This window comes from Danio rerio, chromosome 7 (genome assembly GCF_049306965.1).
Source record: "Danio rerio strain Tuebingen ecotype United States chromosome 7, GRCz12tu, whole genome shotgun sequence".
NCBI lineage: Eukaryota > Metazoa > Chordata > Actinopteri > Cypriniformes > Danionidae > Danio > Danio rerio.
In genome coordinates, this window is record NC_133182.1 from 10,190,001 (window position 1) to 10,199,702 (window position 9,702).

The 9,702-nt window shown below is 37.8% G+C and overlaps 1 protein-coding gene across 1 annotated transcript in view; it reads left to right on the forward strand.

Moving 5' to 3' along the window:
* Positions 1-7,782, forward strand: part of adamts17 (ADAM metallopeptidase with thrombospondin type 1 motif, 17) — a 334,091-nt gene extending 326,309 nt beyond the window's left edge. Inside the window, exons 24-25 of the transcript XR_012383118.1 lie at positions 3,404-3,619; positions 5,497-7,782. The gene's annotated coding sequence lies outside the window, so the exon portion shown is untranslated. The remainder of the gene's footprint in view (positions 1-3,403; positions 3,620-5,496) is intronic.
* The last annotated feature ends 1,920 nt before the right edge of the window (positions 7,783-9,702 follow it).

A 9,702-nucleotide genomic window follows, 5' to 3' on the forward strand; every position in this document is an offset into this window, starting at 1 on the left:
CAGTTTTTTTTTTTTTTTTTTTGCTGATTGTACAATCATGTTCGGCCCATATATGTAGAAAATATACCATTAGTGTTTCTACAGGTGGTTTGTCAAGCCCACTCACCTGTGTAAAGCTCACACCATCAATGCACAGTGTTTTTCTTTGTTTTATTGTTGTTGTTTTTGTTGTTTTTTTGCTGATGGTAAAATCCTAGTGGATTTTTATTTATTTATTTTTTTGGAAAGAACATGTATTTAAATTGTCAAAGAGATGAAAGAGTTTGTTTTCTACAGGTGCTTTGTCAAGCCCACTCACTTGTGTGAGGTACACTTAGTTTCGTGCTGTCGTGTGGTGAGGTGAGGTGGGAGAAAGAAGAGGGGGTCCTGGTTTTGTTCACAGGGGTTCAGGGGCCTCATGTATCAATGCTGCGTTTGGATTTACTAACGATGAAATGAACGTGAGAGTATGGGTTGGTCCATGCCAACTTCATGTCTGGCGTAAGTGCATTTGTTGTGTGTGTTTGTTTTATTTGTTTTGGTGACTCCTAGAGGCAGTTGTATTAAATTGCACACTACAAAGTATCTTTGAGCCGTGCAATGGCAGCTGTATGGGATTGGATCATCCGCATGTCTAGCAGGTGTATAAGGTTTCCATGCCATACAGTTGACCAGCCAAACAATAAAGCGCAATTTGCGATGACCGGTTTTCTCAATGTAATCTGATTGATCCATTGCACGTACATTGCTTTAAAGGCGCCATCTGAAAATGAATTTTTGTACATGAATCGGAAACATTTCAATAAATGTGCAAATAATATTGTGCTCAAATGAGCCTAACATAAAACACACTTATTAATGATTCCTACTTCCTCTTGATGAAGACTAGGCAAAATCTGATATGTAATGGGAAAAAGATGAATGAATTCATGAGACGCTGCATTCGAACTGGGTTCGTAAATGATAGTGTCAACATGTTGCCATGCGCTTTACGAGCTACGCCACTCATCTTGCTGATGTCCCCTCTCTTTAGTTTTGTTGTCTCTGTCAATCAAATGAGCTAAATCACTCAACTAATGTTAGCTCATTCCATCAAGGTGTGCTATTTGCACTTGGCCCAAATAGACACTACAAAATGTTACACCTTTACATCGGACCATTTCTTTTTTAATTCACTTGCACATGCGCTGTTCTGACCCCACTGCTTTAACCTCGTCAGCTAAACTCTTCCACTCTATTTTTTTTTCTTTTGTTATTAAAGGTGCAGTAGGTGATTGTCTTCAGAAACATGTTTAGTTGTGCTGGTTGAAAGTCTCTTCACAGTCCAATAGTCATAATTACAGTAAATTATCTAAATGTGTTTATATGTATTTTTATATTCTGGGGAAAGCATAAAACTAAAAAATGTTCATCCAATTAAATAGAGTCGGACAGACATCTCTCATAATTCCGATAAGCAGGTCAGACTGTCTGTCAGCAAATGCAGATTCCGACTTCTGCGCATCTGTTCACGCAGATCCGCCATTCGCACGTCCCCATCTGCATAAGCGGCTGCGCAGTCACGACTCACGAGACAGACCAGGAGAAATCAAATGCTGAATTGAAACTTTTAAAAACTTGAATCAGTATTGGAGTTAGTTTAGCACGCTGGAGGAAGGACGACACCATGGCTGAAGTATTACTGTTAGACAGTTCATGTTCTGTTTTAAGACTATTTTAGTCAGGCTAAGCTGATGTTAGATTGTGTTCTGTTATGAATGACTTATATGCACAGAAGTGTTGTTCAGCCACTGAAATCTCCCGGTGAAAGATTGATGTGATTATTTTCAGTTTCATAAGGTCCTTTTACAGCATCTATAATGTAGATTTATATTTAGTTCAATGACAAAACATTATTAAATAGCGCTATTCCACCTAACCTGCTTTATTGAGCTGAAGTTGCTTTTATATTCACATTGGGTCATTTTTTAACAATGACAGCCTTCCTATACTGTTCACCATGCTACTGTAAATATTCACTCTGAAATAGCATGTAAGTGTGGCTAAGTAATAAATGTAATTCCTGCACTGCGCTGGTACTAACTAACTGGCGAATGACATTAACTAGTGGGTTGTCTGTCTGCTGTTGTGATGCGGTGCGCGCTCACGATTTCAGGGGTGTGGCTTTGAATCACAGTCCCTCCCCACCGTCCAAAGATAATATGCTAAGCGGTTAGCCTTTTTGCAGATCACCTACTGCACTTTTAATTCCGGAGGACAAACTTGCAAATAACACTGTTTTTCTTCAGTCTACCTCCGATAGGAGCACCTCCAATTCACATTCTGTTCAAAGTTTCTCTTCTTGCTTGCTTTTGCCATTGCTTTTTCGTTTCTCACAGCAATTCGTAACTTTTTGATTTAGTGGCTAATTCGTATGAATACGTATGATCTAATTCATACAACTTAGTATGATTTGCTCATCCCCCAATGGTTGGGTTTAGAGGTGGGGTTAGTTGCCACACCTCCTTTTTCAAATCGTACAATTTCGTACGACTGAATTCGTACGAATTAGCCACTTAACTGACAAAACATAAGATACTTAAGTTTTCTCGTGAGATCAGGCTGGGTTTTTGCCAAAGTAGAGTCATTACCATATTTATTAGGGGGAGGAGGAAGGGAGGGGTTTTGCGCTCATGCACGTGGCTCAGTTTCACGTTAATTCGGATGTACAAAGAGAATATGCGTGGGATTTCACGTACAGAGTGTTTCATACATTTGAATTTTTTACTGCATACGCACATTTACAGCTTTGTGCATACGCAATGTTTTAGTATGAATTCAATGCAAGTCTTCGTACATGAGGCCCCTGGTGATGACACACAGGGCAACCTTTTGAGCAGTGTTGTTGGACAATATTGTAGAGTGATGTTGGTTGGCTAGTTTGCAGCTGAAAATATAATAAATATATAGAAATGTAAGTTACTTTGTATAAATGTATACATGATTTGTGATGTGGTTACCACCGTGAAACTAAAACATGTAGTACTAGTAGTAGTAATGAATACTTTTCACTTAAGTACATATTTCAGGCCGTACATCTTTATTTTTTTTACTTGAGTACAAAAGTGTAGTCAGTACTTCAACTTAAACCAGAGTTGTTTTAAATATGAGTATCTGCACTTCTACTTGAGTAAAGGATGTGGGTACTTTTGCCATCTCTTCTGCTAAATGACTCAATGTAAGATAAGTAGTACACATGTATGCATATTTAAACATAACATCTTTAAAAAAATACCGCAAGTATAGCTAAATGTCATCAGTTATCTGGGAAAATATGGTGAAAACTATTTTTTTTTTTTTTGTGACAGTAAATCCACAGAAGGGTCTGAAAAGCCCCAGTGAAATGACAAACGCCTGTAAGTGTCTTTCTCTGTCATATTCCCAGCAGGACAGTGTCGTGTGTTCAAAGGTTCAATTATGTTGTCGTCCTCGATTAAATACAGCATGGAAGGGGTTTGTTGCAGCGCGGCTGGTCGTCTTTGTTTCTCAGTTAATCTTGTCCCGTGATGAAGACCACCCGCTGACACCTGCAGAAATCATCATCACTCACATGTCGCCTGCCTCAAGACTGATGTTATGATGGATAATACACATTTGTGAGGTAAAGACATGTCGTGATTCAATTATTGATGCGTTTCCTTTCAAAACCAGACCATTTTGTAGGCTGACTTTTAATGGAGTTACTGTTGTTTCATTTTCAGCAAATATGCTTTAGCTGGTCAGTTTACACCCCACTTTTAATAATCTTTTAATTCAATTCACCTTTATTTGTATAGCGCTTTTACAATGTAGATTGTGTCAAAGCAGCGGCACATAGAAAATCATAGTAAATTGAAACAGTGTAGTTCAGATTTCAGAGTTTAAGTTCAGTTAAGTTTAGCTCAGTTCAGTGTTGTTTAATAATCACTACTGAGAGTCCAAACACTGAAGAGTAATCCATCGATGCGCAGGTCTACAGATCCCGAACCATGAAAGCCAGTGGCGAAGCGGCAAGGAAAAAAAACTTGTGAAGTGAGGAACTTAAAAAAACCTTGAGAGAAATCAGGCTCAGCTGGACACGAACATTTCCCCTCTGGCTAAACGTCTTGTACAGAGCTGCAGTCTAGGAGCCGGAGGCTGGACAACGCTGGACCTCAGCGAAGTTTAGGAGCCATAAGTGAGAAGGCTAGACCTCCTTTACTTGACTTTGCTATTATAGGTACTACCAGAAGCCCTTAGCTTGGAGATCTTAAAGAGCGAGCTGGCTTGTAGCGAGACAGAAGGTTGGTTAGATAAACAGGAACTAGATTATTTAAAGCTTTACAGGTAAGAAGCAATATATATATTTTTTTAAATACAAAACTTAACAGGCAGCCAGTGTAAGGAGAATACAATTGGGGTGATATGATCATATTTTCTAGACCTGGTACGAACTCTGGCAGCTGCATTTTGGACTAATTGAAGTTTGTTAATAGAGGATGCTGGGCAGCCAGCAAATAGAGCATTACAGTAATCCAGCCTAGAAGTCATAAACGCATGGACTAGCTTTTCTTCATCTGAGATGGATAGCATACTTTGTAACTTAGCGATATTTCTCAGATGAAAGAAGGCAGTTTTGGTGAAATTGGATATGTGATTTTCAAGTGTTAAAATGTTAAAAGTCCAAACACACATCTCGTTCTTATTCCCCATATGGTGATGCAGACGTCTTTAACATCAGACAGACGGACAAATCTAAACTTGTTTTTATTGAAACAAAAATAAATATGCATATAATAAATAATACTGCTAATAATAATAACCTTATACAAATGCAGATTGTCATAAACTGAAAAAAGCCCTCCCTAGGTGAAGGCATGGAGGCAGTGGTTTTTATATTTATGTAGAAAATAATATTTTTGTAATATTTCATTCCTTTAATTCTATTTTATTTATAAAGATATTTGTGTGTTGCTGTACATCCTGTGTGTATTTAGCAATGTGAAAGTGTTAACTGACGCGCTCTGTGCTGGACTTTAGAGCAGCTTTTAGATGGTCCTTGGTGCAGTCTATTTCAGTTCCTCAAAATAACCAGCCGACAATGTGCCTTAACACCGCTCTGTTTTAGACCAGCACACCCATGAGTCCACAAATTGGTGCAAATGAATTTGCTATTTAAACAACATGGTGCAAAACGAGAAAATTAGTCTTGTGCTGGTCTGAAAAATGAAACAAATCACGGCAAACACATCTTGCTCCCTATTACCCCGAGTGTATAATAGGGCCCAAGCAGTTCAAAAAAGTTGTTATTGACAAGAAATGTTTTTTTAGGCCCTCAAACAGCTTTTTCAGCCTAAAACCAACAAGAAACGATAGTAATGAAAACTGCTTAACACATGAAACTCACCATTCTTTCTCTTTTAAACATCATTAGATGTCATTTTAAACGTGTTTAACTAATTTTATTTTCTTGCTTTTGCTTCTATTTTCTGCTCATCTGCTGTTCACGAGGAGGATCAGGTTCAATTGATGTGCGCAAGGGATTATGGGATTGTTCCCTGCAGCAGCGGCACAGATCAATGCTGCTGTCTGAGAGACTTCAGTGTCATTTCTGCTGATTTTGTCCCTCTGGATTCCTTCACACAGGCAGAATTATTGGTGTGTTGGTCTGCGGTTATCAGCTCTTCATAAAGATGATGAGGTGAGCTGACGTATAGTTGACGTCACAATTAATAGCCCTCCTGTGATTTGTATTTTTTTTCTTTCTTTTTAATATACAGTAATTCTGATAAGTAACAGAGCAAGTAATTTTTTCACAGTATTTCCTATAATATTTTTTCTTCTGGAGACAGTCTTATTTTTAAGTTTTAATTTGGCTAGAATAACAACAGTTTTCAATTGTTAGAAATATTTTAAGGTCAGTAGTATTAGCCTAAATATAAGCAATATTTAGTTGAAACTTCTTGTCTCCAGTTCCTCCAAACATTCAGCTGAAACTTTTGAGTGATAAATGACGAGCATAAGCGATGTAATGTGGAGATTCGCTATCAGTTTTATCTCTGTTCCCCCTTCAGGGAGTTTGTCACAGACAGTGTGACCTTTTGGAAGAGACTGTACAATAACCAGACCGACCCGAGCCTTTGTGCTCATTCAGTCCGGGCCACTGGGCAAATATGAGCCATTTATTATAGCATATGACCAAGAATGACAGAGATTCACCTTTTATATTGGAGGCTCATTCGGTGAGAATGAATTGCCTGTCTGATAGTGCTGATAATGTTCAACACATGTTTAAAACAAAAGATGGATGACACCGCTGCCCTTACTTCGACCATAGGAAAGTGAAGCCAAAATGTGGTCATAGTTATTTTCTGGATTTGGAGTCAAAGAGTCAGAGCCAATGCAAGCAGGGGAGTGACATAAAAATATTAATAATGATAATTTTTATTCAAACAAGCTGTTTTTTTTTGTGTTCACATATTTAAAATATTATTGAAAAAACATTTAAATAACTTCAAAAACAGATTCTATGAATGTACAATGAAATGATGAAACATGCAACAAAACATAGCCTTAGTAACGAATTTCAGATTCGCAAAAAATGTAGACAGCGTCCTCTAGTGGATTTGTCATTTGAAATGTACTACAAAACATAACCTAAGTAACGCATTTTATGTTCACAAATGTACACAGCGCCCTCTAGTGGATTTGTCAACTGAAACATACAACAAAACGTAGCTTAAGTACCGTATGTCAGATTCATAAAAATGTAGACATCACCCTCTAGTGGATTTGTCATCTGAAACATACTACACAATGCAGCATTAGTAACGTATTTTAGATTCGCTAAAAAAGTAGACAGCGCCTTCTAGTGGATTTGTCTTCCAAAATGCTCTACACAATGTAGCTTAAGTAACGTATTTCAGATTCGCAAAAATGTAGACTGCACCCTCTACTGGATTTTTCATTTGAAACATACTACACAATGTAGCTTAAGTAACATATTTGCAAATATGCATACAGCACCCTCTAGTGGATTTGTCAACTAAAACATCAAGCAAAATGTACCCTAAGTAACATATTTAAAAAAAAAAACACCATCTAGTGGATTTGATATCTGAAACATGCAACAAAACATACCCTAAGTAACGCATTTTACATTCACAAAAATGTACACAGCGCCTCTAGTGGATTTGTCATCTGAAACATTCTCCACAATGTAACTTAAGTAACATATTTCAGATTCGCAAAAATGTAGACTGCGCCTTCTAGTGGATTTGTCATCTGAAACATACTACACAACGTAGCTTACGTAACGTATTTCGGATTTGCAAATATACATACAGTGCCTTCTCGTGGATTTGTCAACTAAAACGAAGCAAAATGTAGCAAAAATAAAATAAGTAACAAAAATTTTAAAAATGGCATCTAGTGGATTTGTCATCTGAAACGTAGTACAAAACATAACCTAGGTAACATATTTCAGATTTGAAAAAGTAGACAGCGCCCTCTAGTGGATTTGTCATCTGAAACAAACAAATAAGCATACCCAACTAATGCATTTCAGATTCGCCCTCTAATGGATTTGCCAATAGAAACATAGTACAAAACATATCGTTAGATACATATTTCAGATTTGTAAAAACATAGACAGCGCCTTCTAGTGGATTCCACATATGAAGCATGAAACAAAACATACCTTAGTACATATTTCATATTCGCAAAAATGTATACATCGCCCTCTAGTTGATTCTACATCTGAAATGTAAAACAAGATGTACCCTAAGTAACGTGTTTCAGATTTGCAAAAAAATAAATTCCTCACAATGCCCTGTAGTGGATTTGTCATCTGAAACATACTACAAACATAACCTAAGTAACATATTTTAGATTCGCAAAAAAGGTAGACAACGCCCTCTAGTGGATTCTATATCTGAAACGTACAACAAAACATACACTATGTACAGGGCTTTACATTAACTTTTTTAATCACCAGCCACTGTGGCTAGTAGTTTTCCAATGTTACTAGCCAATGTTACAATTTTGTTGTTGTGAAAATACATTTTACATGCATAAATTTGACGTTGACATGCTAAAATTACTTGATTTTATATTTTGTGTTATGTCCACATGCGTCCTCATTCATTTCACTTTTTGTGTGTCGAGTATGAGCTTGCTCAATGAGCATTAGCAAAGGAGTCATGGTTTCATAGTGTTATATTGCATTTAGTTTTTATTTCACATGATTTTTTTAGAGCTCATAATTAACGATTTACCATATTTATCTCTATAACCACACTAAACAATAATTATTTCTTAGCCGCAAATTTTTAATGTGTCAAAACAAGCAAAATATAGCTGTATACTATACTTTTTATTTAACAAAACATTTCTTAAAAAAGAAAGAAAAGCAATTGACTTTTAAAGAAATTACTAATGTCATGTATCAAAAATAAGCACGGTAATCTGTCGTGGCTAAAGATCTCTCGGATCACCAGTTAACTGCACATAAATGGAGAGTTCATCTCCCATAAAAGCAATATTGTAAAAAAAAGATAAACTATTTTAACAAAAATAAAAGCAAATAAAACCGTAAGCAAATAAAAGCAGGTGAAACATACTGATGCAGTCCTGATGCTTTTAAGAGCTCAATATTTGTCTTTTTGTAAGCAGCACCGGTTGCTTTCACTTTGAACAGATTATTAAATTGCCTAAAGTTAACCATGTGCATGTGATCATCGTTTCATTATCATACATGGTTAACTTTAGGCAAAGACAAAAAGACAAATATTGAGCTCTTAAAAGCATCAGGACTGTGGATGCATGTTCATCACTTTTTGTCTAGTTTATTTGAAAGAGAACCGATGACAGATGCGTTTCCAGAACCTGTTCCAGACACGGTTGCTTCACGATTCGGGAGCACGCACGCGTTTTAATGCTGCGTTTACACTAGACGCGGAACGCGCAGATAAATCGCGTTATTCGCGTGTAAATAGCTGCGTGAACATTTGAGGTTACTCGCTTCATTTGTGCATCAAACCCGCTTCATTCGCGTGTCAAATTCACTTCAGAACAGACGCGGATTTGCGTGATGGGCAGGGCTTCTATCTGCCCCGTGACTCTAGCTTCATAGCTAAAGGGCTAACATAGATTTTATAAAGAAAATAACAGTGTTTATGTGCATTATGAAGGATGATAAACAGCGTCGATACATTTAGGGCCGTGTCTGAGTCTACTACATGCTTTCAGAGGAGCATCCAGCTCTTTAAGCTCATAGACTCCTCCAGAAACTGAACCTGGCTGATAGAGGTTTTCAGCGGTGCTTCTGACTGAGCCCAGCCCAGTTTGATGAACTTCGTGTCTTTGTCTGCCAGGGGATTTCCCCTGGGATGCCGGCAACAGGCGATACGTCACAATCACGCCTCCACAAGAGAAGCTCCTGATTGGTTAACGCGGCGCCAATGTCCGCTGAAGTTCAGATTTTTGAACTCGAGTGATTCACGCGAAACGTGCATTAAGCGCGTCAAACACGCAAAACGCTCAATTCGCGCAACGCCATTGGCATGTATCGCGCAATTCACGTGATTCGCGCTGCGCCATTCGCGCGTATCGCGCCGCAGGATGTTTATTCGCGCATTTGCATTGACTTAACATCTAAATCACTCGCGCTTGACGCGCGTTCCGCGTCTGATGTGAAAACAGCATTAGAAGTCGCGCGCATCACAT